This window comes from Nomascus leucogenys, chromosome X, assembly GCF_006542625.1.
Source record: "Nomascus leucogenys isolate Asia chromosome X, Asia_NLE_v1, whole genome shotgun sequence".
NCBI classification, from domain to species: domain Eukaryota; kingdom Metazoa; phylum Chordata; class Mammalia; order Primates; family Hylobatidae; genus Nomascus; species Nomascus leucogenys.
This window is the reverse complement of record NC_044406.1, coordinates 22,681,863-22,699,342: the sequence shown is the minus strand read 5'-3', so window position 1 is coordinate 22,699,342 and position 17,480 is coordinate 22,681,863. Positions and strand designations below refer to the sequence as shown.

The 17,480-nt window shown below is 38.7% G+C and overlaps 1 protein-coding gene across 4 annotated transcripts in view; it reads right to left on the bottom strand.

Moving 5' to 3' along the window:
* ZFX (zinc finger protein X-linked) overlaps positions 1–17,480 on the bottom strand; it is a 68,997-nt gene that overhangs the window by 47,372 nt on the left and 4,145 nt on the right. The gene's annotated exons all lie outside the window — the stretch shown is intronic.

The following is a 17,480-nucleotide window of genomic DNA, read 5'->3' as shown; positions in this document are numbered from 1 at the left end:
CTCTGAACACTTCAGCAGTTCCTCAATACTCAGAGGCTCTGCAGTATTAACCCAAGCTACCATTAACAGACTGATCTGCTTTCTTCCCATCCTTTTACATCATGTGCATTTCCTAATTCTGGCCTACCTGGGGGTGCCCGCTCATCTCATCTTAAGTGAGCAGTAATTATTCAACAAACTATTGTTTTGCCTGGTCATTTTCCCTTCTGTTTTGTCATTACAAATATTCAAACATTCTAAACAGAGATGACTATACCTCAACTTTGTAACCCCTCTGGAGTTAGAATACTAATTCCCTTTGACAATCAGAATGAAACTGTGTTCTCAGAACAGAACCGACTCAGAGGAGTTCTCAGATGTGATAAAGGAAGGGTGAAAGAAGGTACGTTATAATGTAACTGGCAGTGTCCATGCCTCTGTAAGTATAAACCAAGCCCAGAGATCAGTTGAACCTAAAGACAAATAAGCAGGATGGTTCAGAGAACCAAGAATCTCAGAATTTGGGTGAACAAGACTAAATGTTAGTCTTACTATCAAATGCCCTCAAGGTATTTCTGGGACTCTACTAACACACCTCAAACTCAGTAAGATATTCCCTTCCCAGTTACGAGAATCATGATCCTGAAAATAATTCACAGTGGAAAAACATAGTTTTTGGGAACGGATTGCGAGGACAGAAAGTAAAAAAAGAAAAAAAAAAAGAAAAGAAAAACACAGTTTTAAGGGAAATAATGGGCTGGGAGAACCTAGGAAATTCACAAAAATGTCCTTCCATTCTTTAAAATAAAGCAATATCATCCTAGAAGAAGGTAATTACAAATAAAATATATAATAAAGCAATAAAAGTTAACAGGTATAGCAATGGCATTTTATCTATCTTAAATTAGGGATCACAGATATAATTTGTTTGTTTTATATCCTTCAATGCTTAGATACTTCTGTGATCTCCCTCTTGGGCAAGTTAACAGGATTCTTATTTATTCACTTTGCTTTTTGCAGCTAATATGCATATAAAAATCACTTTTCTGCTTTTGATCTCCCAAAACCTCAATGCCTGTTAATTCTATGACTCAACTCTAATTCTTCTAAGTCACACTCAGAGAACCAAATTTTATTATACATGGTAGAAGGAATGCTTAAGCTGCAGGAAAGGCAAACAAAGGCAAATGTGTCTATAACAATTTGTCTTAGAAGGAAATCAGAACTGGTGAAAACTTATATTTAAGGCCTAATTAATATCTTCTCTCTTAAGCTGCATTTCTTTCCTAATTTTTCCCCCATGTTGTTCAATGTTAGCCATCATTTCTCCAGATATCTCATTTTCAAATCTGGAGTCATATTTCACTTCTCTGACTCTTATCAGCCCTTAAATTAAATTCATTTCAAAGCCAGTAACTCAATATTTATCACTTCCTCTTTATTCCCACTGCTACCACTCTAACAAGTTCTCTTCCCACATGCAGACCATGTAGGGCCTTTCAATCAAAAGACTTGAGCCCTTCTTGAACTTAGGAAAGTTTCTTGTTGTTTCTATACTTTCCTCCATTTTCTCTGTTCATTCTTACTAGCATTTATTACAGGACGTAAAAAGGCTACTAAATCTAGCTTCTATATTGCTTTAACTTTTCTCTCATATTTTCTATCTTTGTCTTTCTACTACACTCTCAGAGAATCCCTGAATTCTTTCTTCTAAGTTAGCTAATTTGATCTCCACCCCATCTACTTAATTTTTCTTTAAAAGATCATATTTTAATTCCAATAGTTTCTTTTCCATAGCAATCTTTTCTTTTTTGGGTGGACACGATATCTTCCCAAATCTCTCTGTGGATTTAAAGTTCATTCTGTACCCTATATAAACTGTCTCCTCTGGTGTTTCATTATTCAGTTAGTTGAATTTGGTGCCTCTCTTTTAAACTGCTGGTTTTCCTGAAAAGCATGGTTCTTCCTGGTTGTCTATTCCTATTTGTAGATAAAGGTCCAGACTAGAGTTATATTCTGACTGCTGGGGTGAACTTCTCCAGCCCAAGCGGTAATTCCTGTTTGCCCAACAATAAACTTAAATTCAGATCACAGGAGTCCTATCTAGAATGAGTCCACAGGCGAGAAAGAAACCATGTAACCAGCCAGGTTCTCCTTTAATGGTGGAAGAGTATGCCATCTTCCAGGTGCTAGAGGTTCAATATCCTTCAGGATAGCCACAAGCTACCTAAACTACTGCCCCATCTTTCTTGCTATACAGCACTCACTTTGGAATTTCCTATGGACAAACAAGCAATTCAGATAGCTGAATTTTGGGCATTATCCCAGCAGGAAAACCATTACGGGCACCTATACTAATAGGTAAATGGCTTAGCTTTCCATGGCTTTAATTATCTGGCTGTACTCATGGCTTGTTCTAACTCCAAGTGCCTCCCTGCTTTTGATGTTGGTGGTACTGCAGGATGCCAATTCTTAGCTGGTCCTTTCTACTTTCTGAATAAGGTCACACGTTCACTAAGCTCTCTTGGGTTTTGCCATTAATTGATTTCCAATTGCTTTATTCAACCAAAAATTCATCATATTCTGATTCATACCACTGAGGTTTTCATGTTTCTCTGGATTTGTTTTTATATTCGTTATGTGATTTTAGAAGGAAGAAAAAATAAGTGTGTGTGTTCTTTAGTCTATGTTGAATTTGAAGTCATTATGCATTTTTATGTGCCAAATAAAACAGCATGGAAATATGTAAATAGAAAAAAAGCAAAAGAACCTATGAGACAGTAATAAAAAAATCAATAGTAGCGGAAGGTTGCAACAATTCTATCAACACTTAACAGATCAACTAGTCTAAAAGGAAAAAGAAAATGTATATAATCAATATTAATCTAATAACTGTAATTAAAATTCCATTCTCTAAGAAAAGAATATTTTATTTTCAAACAGTCCTGCCTACTCCATGTCAAGAAGAGGAAAAGAAAATATCTGCTATTGTAAATAGAGCCCCATCCTTCCTTGCCCTGTCCCATTTGGAACTTTTGTAGGCTTTGCTCAACTATTCAAGGCCAAGTTTTTGTATTAGTTTTTCCATAAAACCACGCTGAGCCAATCAGTAATTTCAAGGTTTTGTTTGTTTAAAATCTAAGAGTCCAAACTTTCACAATCTATTAAAACTTGGCTGTAAAATGACAAACCTTCTTAAAGCCTATTTTCTCAAAGCTTCTATTCCTGCTCAGATTAAGAGTTGACACAATACTCTCTGAACTTACTTGTACCAATGAGCTACGAACACTAGTTTTAAATGCTTTTGTTTTTAAGGCTTAGCTTGATGTGAGGAAATGCACACATTCTAACTAGTTTTCAGATATTTAAAGCAGTACAGCCTCCTTAATAAAGTATTGCCATTTAATGCATTCAATAATATGGCAATATCCATGTTCATTACATAACATTCTACCATATATCATAATGGAATGAGTAAAACAGCTCAACTCTTTGGATCACTCTTTTATTTCATAGTGAAAAACTTTAAAATAGCTTATTAGTTTTTGCTGCAATTCTGAAAAGAAATTCTATTCACGTTTCCTCTACTGAAGTATTCTACCGTTAGTTGCAGACTTAGTTCGAGCAGTGTGAGAAACACTTGATGTAATCAAAGGATGAAGACAGTATTTTGACATAGTATCAAGTGGAGATTTAGACTACATTGTACATGGAATAAATGAAATAAAACCATCCTAGGTAAAATTTTTAAAAGGTTAATTTCTGTCAAATGCAGTACATGATGAAGAAAAGTTTAAGTATCAGAAACTGTTTTCTTACACATTTCCTTTTTCTTGCACCTGCTACCTTTCCCAAAATTGGGCATTTAATTTATCTCTGAACTAGTCATTAACATAGTTGTTAACTTAGTAAGTTCTTTTCTTATCAAACCCCTTCTCAATGAGCAATATGTCTCCTTGTATTTGAAAATCTTTCTGGCCAGGCATGGTGGCTCACGCCTATAATCCCAGCACTTTGGGAGGCCGAGGCAGGCAGATCACAAGGTCAGGAGATCGAGAACATCCTGGCCAAGATAGTGAAACCCTGTCTCTACTACAATACAAAAAATTAGCCAGGCGTGGTGGCACACGCCTGTAGTCCCAGCTACTCAGGAGGCTGAGGCAGGGGAATTGCTTGAACTCAGGAGGCGAAGGTTGCAGTGAGCCAAATTCGTGCCACTGCACTCCAGCCTGGCGGTAGAGCGAGACTCCGTCTAAAAAAAAAAAAAAAAGAAAAGAAAATATTTTTCTGATACTGTATTAGGATTTGGGGTTTTTTTAATTAGCGCAGCCTCGCTTTCATGTTACTTTATTCAAGCTAATTAAGTGCTTTCCTTCCTTTTCTGGTAACTAGTTGTAAAAATCATGCCTTGCAGGTTTACAGTTTTTAAAACATTCTAAATTTTTTTTTTTTTTTTTGAGACAGAGTTTCACTCTTGTTGCCCAGGCTGGAGTGCAATAGCGTGATCTCAGCTCACAGCAATCTCCGCCTCTCAGGTTCAAGCAATTCTCCTGCCTGAGCCTCCCAAAAGTAGCTGGGATTTACAGGCATGCACCACCACACCTGGCTAATTTTTTGTAATTTTTACTAGTAGAGACAGGGTTTCACCACATTGGCCAGGCTGGTTTCGAACTCCTGACCTCAGGTGATCCACCCGCCTCAGCCTCCCAAAGTGCTGGGATTACAGGTGTGAGCCACCATGCCCAGCCCTAAATATTCTTAAACTATGACCTTTCTTAACATAATTGTCTTGCCAACTCCCTTGTCACTGATCACCAACACTGTAATTTGACTCATACTGACCATACTATATCTCACCTACATGAATGCATACTTACTACTATTGCTTTTCCTAAATACATTACTTTCAGCCTATGAGGTTCTGTAAACTTAGTGTTAACACTTACAGTATTCTCTGTATACCTGAAGCACTGGCAAGAATATAACACTGGGCCTTTCAACAACTAGAACAAATATTTTAAATGGACAGTTCCAGAATTGTGGGGTATTTTTACACTGATCTTTTGCTAATGCAATCAGCAATGTGTTCTGCACATGGAATTTAATAAATCCTTTAATCATTAAAAAAATAATAAAAGAAAAGAACAAGCTGGGCAATGCAGGGGCAGGTTTGAAATACGCCTGCTTCTCACAAGACCAACAATAAGCATGCTCCAGGTTGAGTATCAGCAATCATTAATTTCATGACCATTCTCTGGAGCAAAGCTAGGTAGCCAGCTAATTTTTACCCCCAAAAAATCTCCAAACCAGGCTTTTTCCAGGGGGTTGGGAAGACAATAAAATACAAGATAATAATCTAAAAGAGGGGAAGAAACTGGGAGAAAGCACAAACATATATAATTTGAGATAAGGAAAAAAAAAGCACAGATACAGAAAAAAAGAAAACGACTTGTATGAAAATGGTCTAGAATTCTACGTTAGCACGTTGAGGGAAAATGTAAATTACCAGCATTAACTCAATAAAAGAAAACCCGATCATCATGAATTTTTTTTTTTTTAAAGAGGGGGCCTGGGCACAGTGGCTCACACCTGTAATCCCAGTGCTTTGGGAAGCCAAGGCAGGAGATCACTTGCAGCAAGGAGTTCAAGACCAACCTGGACAAAATAGCTAAGACTCCATCTTGACAAAATAATTTTTAAAATTAGCTAGGCGGCCGGGCACGGTGACTAATGCCTGTAATCCCAGCACTTTGGAAGGCTGAGGTGGGTGGATCACCTGAGGTCAGGAGTTCAAGACCAGCCTGGCCAACATGGTGAAACCCCATCTCTACTAAAAATACAAACATTGGCTGGGTGTGGTTGCTCGCGCCTGTAGTCCCAGCTACTCGAGAGGCTGAGGCACGAGAATCACTTGAACCCAGGAGGCAGAGGTTGCAGTGAGCCGAGATAACGCCACTGCACTCTAGCCTGGGCAACAGAGTGAGACTCAGTCTCAAAAAAATTAGCTAGCCATGGTGGCGCATGTCTGTAGTCCCAGCTACTCGGGACACTGAGGTGGGAGGATCACCTGAGCCCAAGAGTTCAATGCTAGAGTGAGCTATGATTGTCCCACTCCACTCCAGTCAGGGCAACAGGGTGAGCCCCTATATCTTTTAAAAACGAAAAGAAAGAGAAAATTTGTCTAATGTTACCCCTTTCAAAAAGCTGCAGTCTTTCCCCAAAGCTTTTTTTTTTTTTAATAGAGATGAAGTCTCACTATGTTGCCCAGGCTGGTCTGGAACTCCTGAGCTCAAGTGATCCTCACACCTCAGCCTCCTAAAGTGCTAGGATTACAGGCATGAGCCCCATATCCGGCCTTTTGGCAAAACTATCTGAATTGAGGAAGACAGCTTTCTCAACTCCTTTTACAAAATTAATTTACCATTTAAAACAAAACCTAGGCTGGGCACGGTGGCTCACATCTGTAATCCCAGCACTTTGGGAGGCCAAGGCAGGAGGATCACCTGAGGTCAGGAGTTCGAGAACAGCATGACTAATATGGTGAAACCCCATCTCTACTAAAAATACAAAAATTAGCCGGGCATAGTGGCAGGTGCCTGTAATCCCAACTACTCAGGAGGCTGATGCAGGAGAATCACTTGAACCCCAGAGGCGGAGGTTGCAGTGAGCCGAGATCATGCCGTTGCAGTGAGCTGAGATCACGCCGTTGCAGTGAGCCGAGATCACGCCATTGCACTCCAGCCTGGGCGACAGAGTGAGACTCTGTATCCAAAAAAAAAAAAAAAAAACCTAACAAAAATAATTTAACCAAATTACAAACTTGGTTAATTATGAATCCCAAGTATCCGCAAATGTGATCCGTCATGTAAAAAAAAAAAAAAAAAAAAAGCACATCCATGTACATGTATGTACACGTACACGTACACACACACACACACACACACACACACACACACAGACCTTGGCACAGTATGGGTACTCTAGAATTCAAGGATGGAGCCAAATAATGGCCCAAATTAATAGGTCAAAAAAAAAAAACCGCCTGATATTTTCAACAGATGCTGAAAAGTTGAAACTGAACGCCTACTTTTGATTTAAAGCAAACTTTTGAGTCAAATTGGGATAGATATTTTAACAGTTAAAAAATTAAATAAATAGGATACATGCTAAAACATGGATGACCTTGAAAACAATATGCTAAGTGAAAGGAGCCAGACACGAAAGACCACGTTATAGGATTCCATTTATATGAAACGTCAAGAACAAGCAAATCCACAGACAGAAGGTAGATTAGTGGTTGCTAGGGGATGAAGGAAGTGGGGAGAGGAGAGTGATTACCAATAGGTATAGGGTTTCTTTTTGGGATGACGAAAATGTTCTAATTACTGATAATAGTTACAGAACGCTGAATCTACTAAAAAACCACTGAAATGTACATTTTAAAGGGTAGATTTAATAATAGCTTTATCTCAATAAAGCTGTTTAAAAAATACTCAAGTATATGCAATCTTAAACCAGTTCATGTCAGAACATGTGTTTTGGGATATGGGAATGATGTCAGTTATCACTTTATAACAAAAAGACATCTATTAAACCTAAGGCAAAACATTAGAAGTATTCTCTCTAAAGTCAAAATTAAGAATGGCCATTAATACTATTATTATAGGATTGTGTGACAAATGCCAGCCAGTGCAATTAGGTAAGATGATGAAATACAAGATATAATTATTACTTGAAGGAAATTAAACTTATTTGCATATGCTATGTCTAGGAAATACAAGAGAATCAACTGAAAAACTTATCAGTATGAATTCATAAAGTGTGCTGGTACAAAATTAATATACTTGAAGACAAAAGCTTTCTCATGTAAACACCTAAGAATGAAACAATCCCACTGATAAGAGTAACTAAAAACTCTACTGTGTGGGATTTTTTTTTTTTTTTTTTTTTTGAGACAGAGTTTCACTCTTGTTGCCCAGGCTGGAGTGCAATGGCAAGATCTCAGCTCACCACAACCTCCACCTCCCAGGTTCAAGCGATTCTCCTGCCTCAGCCTTCCAAGTAGCTGGGACTACAGGCCTGCACCACCACGCCCAGCTAGGGATTTTTTTTTTCCCCTTTTAGACAAATAGAGAAAGCAATCTTGCTCTTGAATATATTACATTAGGGCCAGGTGCAATGGCTCACACCTGTAATCCCAGCACTTTGGGAGGCTGAGGCAGGTAGATCACTTGAGGTGAGGGGTTTGAGACCAGGCTGGCCAACATGGTGAAACCCCGTCTCTACTAAAAATACAAAAGCTAGCCAGGCATGGTGGCGCACACCTGTAATCCCAGCTACTCGGGAGGCTGAGGCAGAAGAATCACTTGAACACAGAAGGCAGAGGTTGCAGTGAGCCGAATTTGCATAACTGCACTGCATTCCAGCCTGGAGGACAGAGGAAGACTGTCTTTAAAAAAAAAAAGGAAAAAAAAGAATATGTTAGATTAGTAGTATCACTTCTCCCTTAATTAACCTCTACATTCAATCAAAATCCAAATACATCTTTCTTTAAATCAACTGACCTTGTATGTGTAGGTCAACTTTTGGACTCTATCCTGTGCCATTCGTCAATCTGGCTTTACGCCCACTAATTTAATCACTGTAGCTTTATAGTAAGTGTTGATATATGTTAGTGTTAAGTCTTCCAACTTTTTCTCAATATTGCCTTTGCCATTCTTGGCCCTGTGCCTTTCCATATAAATTTGAGAACTAGCCTATCCAAAAGAAAAAAAAGCAGCAGTGGCAGCAGCAACAGCCCTATTGAGATATTGCGATTGCACTGAATTTCTGTATACATCAACTTAGAACTGACATCTTTACAATACTGACACTTCCAATCCAATGAACATGGTTATCTCTTTCCACTAATTTAGGTCTTCTTTCATTTCTCTTAGTAACGTTTTTACTGAAGGCCTTGGTATGCTTTGTTGGATTTATTTCAAGGTATCAGATGTTTTTTGACCTTATTATAAATTATATTAGTTTTCAAATTTGATTTTCAAATTGTTTGCTGCTGGTATAGAGAAACAGAGTTGATTTTTGCATCTCAATGTTCCCCAAGTATAATACAATAAAATTAGAAATAAATATCACAGAGATAACAGTAATACAAAAAGAAAATCCTGTAAATACAAAGTTCTAAATAATTTTAATGGGCAACAGGAAAATTATGGAGATCACAATATACTTAGAACTAAATAATAAAAACCAATTCATGTCAAAAATCATAGTATCCAGAGATAGGGAGAGTCTGGTTAACAGATACAAATTACAGCTAAATAGGGGGAATAAGTTCTAGTGTTCTATAGCACTGTAGGGTGATTATAGTTAAAAATAATTCATTATGTATTTTCAAATATCTAGAAGAAAGGACTTTGAATGTTCCCAACACAAAGAAATGATAAATGCTGGTGTGACAGATATGCTAATTACCCTGATTTGACCATTACACATTGTATACATGTACATAATCACCCTACCCCATAAATACGTACATTTTGGGTGGGCTCAGTGGCTCACGCCTGTAATCCCAGCACTTTGTGAGGCCAAGGCAGGTGGATCACCTGAGGTCAGGAGTTTGAAACCAGCCTGGCTAACATGGTGAAACCCCGTCTCTACTAAAAATACAAAAATTAGCCAGGTGTGCTGGTGCACATCTGTAATCCCAGCAACTCAGGAGGCTGAGGCAAGAGAATCGCTTGAACCCGGGAGGCAGAGGTTACAGTGAGCCGAGAGTGCGCCACTGCACTCTACCCTGGGCGACAGAGCGAGACCCACTCTCAAAAAAAAAAAAAAAAAAAAAAAAAAGCATTTCAATTTTTTTAAATAGCATCCAATTATAGTCTAGAGAAAATTTTATAGTTTTTAGTGTATATATTATAAAAATAGATTAAATATGAATGAGCTAAGCCTCTAACTTACATTTTTAAATGTCAGAATGAATGCAAATAAAGCAGAAGGAAAATATTAACCACAGGAGTAGAAATAGAAAGGATCAATAAAAATAACTATGTTAAAAGTCTAATAATAAAGGCAGTTACTGGCAATACTGATCAGAAAAAAAGGAACAAACTAACAAAATTAGGTTTTTAAAAGTCATCACGGAAATCTGTATTTTATAATAATGCATTTGAAATTTAATATTTTTCTAGAAAATTGTTCGTTTTGTATAAATGACCAAAAAAACTCAAGAACAGCTAAAAAAAGACATCATCATGAAGGAAACAATTAACAAATCAGAAACCACAAATTTACACTCAAAAGACACCAAGCACAGATAATCTCACAGATGGGTTCTTTTAAGAAACAGATTGTCTCACTCGGACACGGTGGCTCACGTCTGTAATCCCAGCACTTTGGGAGGTCAAGGTAGGCCCATCACCTGAGGTCAGGAGTTCCGAGACCAGACCTGAGGCCTGGCCAACATGGTGAAACCCATCTCTACTAAAAACTACAAAAATTAGCCAGGCATGGTGGCGGGCACCTGTAATCCCAGCTACTCAGGAGGCTGAGGCAGGAGAATCACTTGAACCAGGGAGGCAGAGATTGCAGTGAGCCGAGATCATGCCACTGCACTCCAGCTTGGGTGACAGAGAGATTTTCTGTCTCCAAAAAAAGAAAAGAAACAGATTGTCTCTATTAAATAGCAACTGTTTAAAAACAAAAAAAAGAAAAAAGAAAAAAATACTCCCCAATTTATCTTATGAGGTTAATACAACTTTGTTATCCAAACAAGATTACATAAAAAAGGACAAGTACATGGCAATAACAAAGATATGCAAATATCCAGAAATCCAAAAATAGTTTAAAATAGAAAATGTAGGACCCATGCTGTAGCTCACGCCTATAATCCCAGCTCTTTTGGAGGCACAGGCAGGACAACTGCTTGAGACCAGGAGTTCAAGACTAGCCTGTGCAACATGGCAAGACCATCTCTACAAAAAAATTAAAAAATCAAGCCAGCATGGTGGCACATGCCTATGGTCCCAGCTACTTGGGAGGCTGAGGTGGGAGGATGGCTTGAGCCCAGAAGGTCAAGACTGCAATGAGTCATGCACTCCCACCTGGGCAACAGAGCAAGACCCCATCTCAAAATGAAAAATAAAAAAAACTAAAAACAAAATAGAAGATTAATGGACTTCATCACACCAATAGATAGATGTAGCAGAAGCATTAGCAAAATTAAACTCCTGCTCACAGTAGAAACTCTAAAATGGTAAGTAAAAGAGAACTGCAACTAAAAATATCATCCAGCCTGGCCAGGATGGTGAAACCCCATCTCTACTAAAAATACAAAAAAAAAAAAAAAAAAAATTACCTGGGCATGGTGGCACATGCCTGTAGTCCCAGCTACCTGGGAGGCTGAGGCAGGAGAATGGCTTGAACTCAGGCGGCAGAGGCTGCAGTGAGCCAAGATCGCACCATTGCACTCCAGCCTGGGCAACAGAGCAAGACCCCGGTTCAAAAAAAATAAATAAAAATATCATCGGCACCCCTTCTCAAAAAAGCCCACTACAATATCATATTCAATGATACAACATTAGAAACACTCCATTAAAGTAACTAGAGAAAGATGCCCATTATCAATGCTTCTACTGAACACTTCAATAGAGGAATTAGTCAATGCAGTAAAACCAGAATAAGAAATAGGAGGCAAGAAAGAATGGAAAGAAATAAAACTGTATGCTGGGCGCGGTGGCTCAAGCCTGTAATCCCAGCACTTTGGGAGGCTGAGGCGGGCGGATCACGAGGTCAGGAGATCGAGACCATCCTGGCTAACACGGTGAAACCCCGTCTCTACTAAAAATACAAAAAATTAGCCGGGCGTGTTGGCGGGTGCCTGTAGTCCCAGCTACTCGGGAGGCTGAGGCAGGAGAATGGCGTGAACCCAGGAGGCGAAGCTTGCAGTGAGCCGAGATCGCGCCACTGCACTCCAGCCTGGGGGACAGAGCAAGACTACGTCTCTTATGAGAACTCATGGACACAGGAAGGGGAACATCACACTCCGGCAACTGTTGTGGGGTGCGGGGAGGGGGGGGGGACAGCATTAGGAAATATACCTAATGCTAAATGACGAGTTAATGGGTGCAGGAAATCAACATGGCACATGGATACATATGTAACAAACCTGCACATTGGGCACATGTACCCTAAAACCCAAAGTATAATAAAAAATAAATAAATAAAATAAATAAATAAATAAATAAAATAAATAAATAAAATAAAACTGTATTATTCACAGACATTAAAACTACTTAGAAAATACAAAAAGAATTATGAACTGTGTTTTTTTGTTTTTGGTTTTTTTGTTTGTTTGGTTTTTTTTGAGACAAAGTCCACCCGTCTCGGCCTCCCAAAGTGCTGGGATTACAGGCGTGAACCACCACACCCGGCCATGAACTGTTACTACTACTACATTTCACTGACTCTGAAGATACCAATTGTAAGCTGTACCCTTATTTTACATGACTAAGAAAAAAACATTGCCAATTAAACTTATACAGTATTTTCTTATTATCTAGGATTTTCATTCTAGATTTATCAAGACAATTCAGACTTATTTAGACAGACTTTTATCATATCTTGTGCATACAGAAGCAAAAGAAATTGGCCGGGCACAGTGGCTCATGCCTGTAATCCTAGCACTTTCGGAGGCCGAGGCGGGCGGATTGCCTGGGTTCAGGAGTTCGAGAACAGCCTGGGAAACACAGTGAAACCCTGTCTCGACTAAAATACAAAAAATTAGCTGGGCGTGGCAGCGTGCACCTGTAGTCCCAGCTACTCGGGAGGCTGAGGCTGGAGAATTGCTTGAACCCAGGAGGCGGAGGTTGCAGTGAGCTGAGATCGTGCTACTGCACTCCACCCTGGGCGACAGAAAAAAAAGAAGCAAAATAAATTGGTAAGGTATTCCTACAACTTCACATTCAAGGTCCTACTATGGATTGCTCTTCCACTCAAAACTGTTCAACTGTTGCTAACAATATTGTGCTCTGCCAATAAGATTGTTGGTGATGCAGCACTTCTTAAAATGATCCATTATTATTTATGGGATTTTCTTTCAAGGCAGACACCCACTTCGCAATTTCTTCCGCCTCCAGTTTTATTGTTTGGCATGAAATAACAATACAGCAATGCACATATTCATTTAAAGTGATGACAAAATGAAGAGCCCTGACCAAGTTTGTGCATGTGCAGGCAATGAAAACTACATCATGACTGCTGCCTAGACAACAGCGATTATAGGACACCATCAAAGATCTATTTTGATTTCAGATTTGTGAAGATGTAGGGGGGGAAGTGTACCTCAGGATCTATGAAATATGATGAGAGTTCAACAAGGTTACGTGATCAATACATATAAGTCAACAGTGATCCTTATACATCAGCAATAATAGAAATTATAACTAAAAGAAAATTCTATTCACAATGACAACAAAAATTACACAGTATCTAACAAAAATATCTAACAGAAGTTGTGCAAGAGCTTTATGAAAAGTAGTAGCACATACCCAGAATTCAAATCCCAGCTCTATTAGCATTTATCTACATGAATCTATGTATTTATTCTATAAATTTGAGGCAAATAAAAAATCCAACAGTTTTCACAGAAATTGACAAACTAACCCCAAAATAAGCAAAGGGAGGAAAACAGCTAAAATAATCCTGAAGGAAAAGAATATATATTAAGTTTTAATTATAAAGCTATTATTATTAAATCAGGATAGTATAGATATAGAGATAGGCAAAAAGACCAATGAAACCAAAAGAGAGAAACTAAAAACAGATAAGTATGTGAGAATATGATATACCTCAGGAGTTACATTATAAATCAGTGGGGAGAAACGCTGAACTATTTGATAAATCCACATGAAAAAGATATTAGATTCCTACGTCACACAATATAGAAAAAACTCTGGTGAATTAATGACCTAAATATGAAAAAGCACAGTATCATTACAACCTTGGGGTAAGGGAAGAATATATTGAAGACGTAAGAAAACACAAGCCATAAATGAAAAAAATTGAGAACTGGCTACCATCATATTAAGAAGTCCTACATAAAAAAACTTTCCACAAACAGAGGTAAAAGCCAAGCCACAGACCAGGAAAAGACATTTTCAGTGTATATAATCACAAATTAGTATCCAGAATATAAAACCCATAAACCAGCCAGTCACAGTGGCTCACACCTGTAATCCCAGCACTTTCAGAGGCCAAGGAGGGCCGATCACTTGAGGTCAGGAGTTCGAGACAAGCCTGGCCAACATGGTGAAACCCCGTCTCTACTGAAAGCACAAAAATTAACCGGGCATGGTGGCAGGCGTCTGTTATCCCAGCTACTCAGGAGGCTGAGGCAGGACAATTGCTTGAACCTGGGAGGCAGAGGCTACAGTGAGCCCAGACCACGTGCCACTGCACTCCAGCCTGGGCAACAGAGCCAGACTCCATCTCAAATAAATAAATTAATAAAACCCATATACCAACAAGGAGGAGGCAACAACCCAACAGAAAAACGAGCCAAAGGTAGGCATAAGCAATTCATAGAAAACTCTGATGGCCAATAAATATATGGGGAAAAAAGGTCAACCTCACTAGTAATCTTAGAAATGGAAAATGAGGCCGGGCGCGGTGGCTCACGCCTGTAATCCCAGCACTTTGGGAGGCCGAGGCGGGCGGATCACGAGGTCAGGAGATCGAGACCATCCTGGCTAACACAGTGAAACCACGTCTCTACTAAAAACACAAAAAATTAGCCGGGCGTGGTGGCGGGCGCCTGTAGTCCCAGCTACTCGGGAGGCTGAGGCAGGAGAATGGCGTGAACCCAGGAGACGGAGCTTGCAGTGAGCCGAGATGGTGCCACTGCACTCCAGCCTGGGTGACAGAGCGAGACTCCGTCTAAAAAAAAAAAAAAAAAAAAAAAAAAAAAAAAAAAAAAAAGAAATGCAAAATGAAAATAGCAAGGAGATGCCATTTATACCCAACAGATTGGGAAAAAATTGCAAAATTTAATCCTTTGGCAGTGATTTGCAGAAACGGGATCAAACACAGCGGGAGTGTCAAATAGAAGACAATTTGCCATTCTGGCAATTCCCAGTAAAGTTGACAATGCACAGACTTCTTAAATGAAGCAATTCTACTTCTACTATATGTATATAATCCCAAGAAAAACAAACCATGTATAAGGATGTTCATAGCAGTAGTGTTTGAAATTCAGAAACTGCAAATAGTCTATCGGTCCCTCCAAGAATAGATAAATAAACCACAGTGTATTTATACACTGGAATACAAATAAAATGAATGAACTAAATCAGTAGTTTTCAAACTTCGTGGTCTCAGGACTCCTTTGCACTCTTAAAAATTAAGGACCACAATAAAATTTAAAAAACAAAACAAAAAACAAAAATTAAGAACCACAAAGAGTTTTTATGTGGGTTGTATCTATAGATGTTTATCATACTAGAAATTAAAACTGAGATATTTAAAAGCACTTATTAACCCATAAAAATACTTTTTTTCTTTATTCCTTTTTTCCCTTTTGTTATTTTTTAAAACTTTTATTTTAGGTTCGGGAGTACATGTGCAGGTTTGTTACATGGGTAAACTTGTGTCACGGGGGTTTGTTGTACAGATTATTTCATCACCCAGGTATTTAAGCCCAGTACCCAATAGTTATCTCTTCTGATCCTCTCCCTCCTCCCTCCCTTCACCCTCTAGTAGACCCCCAGTGTCTGTTGTTTCCTTCTTTGTGCTCATCAGTTAGCTCCCACTTGTAAGTGAGAATATTTGGTATTTGGTTTTCTGTTCCTGCGTTAGTTTGCTAAGGATAATAGCCTCCAGCTCCATCCATGTTTCTGCAAAAGACACGATCTCGTTCTTTTTTATAGCTGCATATTTATTTTAAAATAACTATTTTTCTAAAAAAAAAAAAAAATAGTAAAACGAGTGGCACTGTTTTACATTTTTGCAAATCTCTTTCATGTCTGGCTTAATAGAAACCGGCTGGATTCCCGTAAGTGTTTCTGCATTCTATCTACTATGACATCATATGTCATGCAGCCTCTGTACAGTATTTCTATAGTGTACAGGAAAATGTGGGTGAAAACAGCAAATAAAAAGTATTATGAAAATAGTTTTGACCTCATGGACCCCCTGAAAGAATCTTAGGGATCCCCAGGAATCCCTGGAGCACACTTTGAAAACTGCTGGACTAAACACATTACATGGATAAATCTCAAAAACACACTGTTAAGTAACAATAATATATAAGGTATGGTTATGATACTGTTTATGTAAAGTTAAACACACAAGAAATACCTGATATTGTTTTGGTACATACATATTGGGACAGGTGGTTACTTCTGGCGAAAAGAAGACAGGAAGGGGATGGGGAGGGACCCTTTGAATCTGTGAGATTTTACTTCTTTAAACAACAAAAAGATATGAATCAAATATGTAGCAAAATATTAAGATCTCTTAAATCTGGGTGATTCTGATTTTCAGTAATTTTAAAATATTCCATAAAACTTTTTAAATATATTTTTTAAATGCCTAATGGCTGTGTACCTCAAGGCCACACAATTTCCTCAGAGTATACTTCCTTTGAGTAAAATACAATTACAAGATACCTGGGTTTCATAAAATGTTGTCTGGAAAAATAATTTGGCAGGAATAAGAATAGGCTGGCCATATTCCAATCAGATAAGGGGTGGTGGGAGGGGGTTACTCCTTGACCTGGTGCCCTAATAAGTGTGCCTTAATATGTACGTCCCTTAGTCAAAAAACACACTGACTGGATACCTGATTTTGAACAGCTGAAAACTATTAACTACGTAAAATTCTCTGCACCCAGTAACCAAAATGATTGCTTTTAAAGATAATGGTCCATATGCCAGGCACTGCTTGGAGACAAAGATAAATCAGAACTTGTCTCTATATTCACAGTGTAGAAGAGAAAAATATAAACACACAATTCAAATATAATACATTAAATGCTAAATTAAGGGAAATCCCACCATAGAAGACAGAGAAGGCACAGAGTGTTTCTGAAACACAGAGCACTTTTATATAACACACCTGTTAACATGCTGTGCAAGTTTCCCAATTTGGGAAATATTGGATTTAAGAACAAGTGGGGTGAAAAGAAAGCGAAGACAGGTGAGGTTTTTGTAAGATGAGCAAACCTAGGAATATCTGTAAAGAGAGGGTAATGATGCAAGAGACGGCATCACCGACAGAGCTTGGTCCCTAAGGAGGTAGCCAGGGTGAAGAGCAGGCACAGAGCAGCAGTGGGGCTTGTGAGACAGCAATCCCTCCTGCAACCTCCCCTGCGGCAAGAGGAGGAAGGCCTAGGTGAAGACAGGAAAGGCACGAAGGGGAAGGGAGGGAGACTTGGCTCTTTATCAGATGGCCATCTACCCTTCTCAGTGAAGTGAAAGATTGGGTAATCTTTGCTGAAGGTG